This window comes from Pollicipes pollicipes, unplaced genomic scaffold (genome assembly GCF_011947565.3).
Source record: "Pollicipes pollicipes isolate AB1234 unplaced genomic scaffold, Ppol_2.1 Scaffold_7231;HRSCAF=8579_pilon_pilon_pilon, whole genome shotgun sequence".
NCBI classification, from domain to species: Eukaryota; Metazoa; Arthropoda; class Thecostraca; order Pollicipedomorpha; family Pollicipedidae; genus Pollicipes; species Pollicipes pollicipes.
The window spans coordinates 37,420,211-37,423,516 of NW_023597034.1; positions in this window are offsets into that span (position 1 = coordinate 37,420,211).

The window sequence follows — 3,306 nt, forward strand, 5'->3', positions numbered from 1 at the left end:
TTCGAGACTCCTTCTTTATCTCAGGACCTGAGCATGCTACGGCTATGCGGAATATAACGTGCAGTAATATTCGAAAAACTGTATCAGATGGACACTAATGGATATCGACACATGTGACCTGTAAGATGTCATATCAAGTAAAAATAGTGAATGCTATTGTTACGTGACCAGTCAGGTAATATCAAGAACTGAACAAGTCACATTAGTGTGCAAAGTAGAGTTATAAGGATCTTCCGAAGCTGAACGACACGTGTCATAAATGTTTTTTATCATATTAAGTACAAATGATCAAATCTGGCAACAAGGGTCGAAGTTTAATCTAGTAGCGTATCACTAACACTTCAAAGTAATACGGATGAGAGATTAAGTTTAGAGAGACTCTGCGACGTGCAATTCCTATAACAAACATAAGTTGTCTGCCACTTTTGTGCCAAACGTTACCGGGATTACCTCGAGAAAGAGGTTGTAAATCTGGACAATCGAGATCACAAACTTCTGAAACCGTGCAGACGTTAATATGGAAGACGCTACAGGACCGAGGCCCTGAGGGCCCATCGCAGGGAGAGTCATAACATCAGGGGAATTCAACGTCCCTCCCTGAAAGTGACTCGAACGAGCTCTTGTTTCTCGTCAGCGATTAGCTCGATGGAAAAGCGGCCGAGTTCAGCAATTGCTGTCCCTAAGGCAACACTGGACGAAATCAATCGCCAACGCAAATTTTGCTTATCGCTGCCCGATTTAGTGTCTCAAGCGATTTTTTGCGCTGTTTTTTTGCCAATCGCAACTACGTGCATATATGTGAGCGTCTATTGTACGCTATCACAAACATTACGATCTTAACTGCAAGTGTGTCAACTACGCACACGTATATGGTCCGGTTTGTAATACCATTCGTCCATCACGCATTCCAGCATGTAATTCGGTGTCAAAAATGCATTAACTTCCTCGCTTTTGGCTATCTGTTACGTCATGCACGAACAGAGGCATCAAATGTGTATCAAAAAGTAAATGGAAACGCCAGCTCTCGACCACAAAGACAACTAGGTCAATGCATTTACCTTTGTTTGCCACACCGCAGTCCGCAGCCGCAACTGCAGCCTTCAGTGGCGGACTTGACATTAGCGTTGATTGCCTCCTTTATGGCCAATTTCGATGTTGTTCACGAATAGATAACATTCACGTTTGAGCATCGAAAGCCGCCAAATGAATCAGTGCAACTTGAGGCAACCACGTCGAACAGAATGGCCATACTTCTGACGCCCAAGTGGGCTGTCACCTACAAATTCTTCTTTCGTATTCGGCATCTGGAATGGATGCCTGGCCCTCTATTGCTGTCACTTGCAAAGTCATGCGCGGTTGCACGCATCGATTGCGTGATCCGCATTTTCCATTTTCTTACAGACTCTGAACTTTTGAACAGCGTGTAGGACGAGTGCCCAAACGCGTCGGATATGGCGACTTTACTCCGTGATTGAGGTTCAGTCCCTGTGCACCGACTAAGTGCAGGCTCTGGTATGATGCCACCAATGTGGAGCACGCGCAAAATGGCCTATGGTGGTGATGCACCACCCCAAACACCGTCGTCACGCAATACAAAACGTGGTTTCTCGATCGCAAATGCATCAACCACATCCACCCGATATTTTGCTCGGCACATTTTTTGCACAGGTCATGTCAGCTATCAGTGACCTCCCGCGACCGCATCCGGTGTCTGCAACGGATTCCTTACCCTCTGTTTTGCTGCATCTGATGGCATACACGTATTTACACGTCAAGTAGACGTCGAGTAAATGAAAAAAGGATCCTCGACTTTAAATGCGTCAACCACGTCAATATATTTGACCTGGTCTTCAATGCCAGTGTCGGCTGTCGGTGGCGGACTCCGTTCACGGATCCGGCGCCTGGAACGAATTGCTTCTCCTTGTTGTAGTCAATCGTGACTGCATGTCCGTATGCCAGCATCAGTTGCGAGGCTCAATTCAATTGAAAAATTACCGTTGGTTTCTCAACAACACCGTTCAGACACCGAGCCCGGTAGGAATGGACCGTATCATTAACGCTTCGCCCGGGCAATTCAGAGCGAAGCCGCAAACGTCCGAATGCGGTCGCCGTCTTTCCGATTGTGAGACCCCTCCATTTCCGTATTTATGCGACGTGTCAACGAATGCTTGTCATACGCGCGTGGCCGTTTGCAAATGGAAACAGACCGGGAGGAAGCAAACCCGTTTCCGGTAGGCGTGGCTAGACGGTTGGGTGGGCACGAGTTGCACGATCTTCTCTAGAACTCGACTAGGCTGCTGACTGAATGGAGATCAGTGCAGGATTTCCGTATGGAAACTTTTTACGTTAGTTCGCAGGGGACCACTGACGTGATTTGATGTGCGGTCAAACTTAGAGGACGTCAAATGGGTTTCTATGACAATGGAGTAATACATTTTGGAAAGGTGGCAGCCTCGCCCGTTGGTAATTGTTTTTCATGGATGTTTGCTGCTGGATTCTGACTAGGAATATTTAGAACGTGCATTTTAAGGAACATTTTTCGGTTACCGACGGCGAAAGACATTGTCAACAAGATTTCCTGTCGGAGCACGGTTGGTTCTGTTGGGGGAAGGGGGCACGAAATAATCCACAAGTAAAAGCACAAAGTGTGGTGCAAATGATATATTGTTCGCTTCTTTAACACGCGATCGGGTGGACGGGGGTCAATTTACCAGCCCCGAGGATGAATAGCGGATTGTTAAGTTTAAGAAATTTGTATGTACCTTGTAAGGTCGCTGACCTACAGCAGGCCAAAGTCAGACCATGGATTCAGCGAAAGCAATTTCTAGGGAATCGCTCAATCTAATGCAACAACGAAGTGTTAAACAAAGCCATACATCTCTTGGATTGTTCCTTGGGCAACACATTAATTGAGTGAACAAGCTCGATTGACTTGGGGTCAAGAATGAGGGTCAGAACGAAGTCAAATTCAACCTGCTTTATTGCTCTAGAGTTTGCTATGTGGGGCAGTTTCCGGCGCTTATCTCGAATTTATTGATAACAGGAACCGCATTACGTATCTTCCGTGGACTTCATAAAGGTCAAGATTGGTCACTGACCTTAAATGAGCACCATTGATCAGTTGCTTAGAACAGGCATCTAGGTTTTAAGAAAACTTAAGTTTGACCCTGTTTGACCTTATCTAACCCGAACGTTATAACATGAGAACCCCAAATTTTGTACAGCTGAGTTTACATACAGACCAATTCGTTCTATGCATTTATTGTCTCTAGCTTTCTTAGTTGCCGATATGTCAGCGGGCCAAGC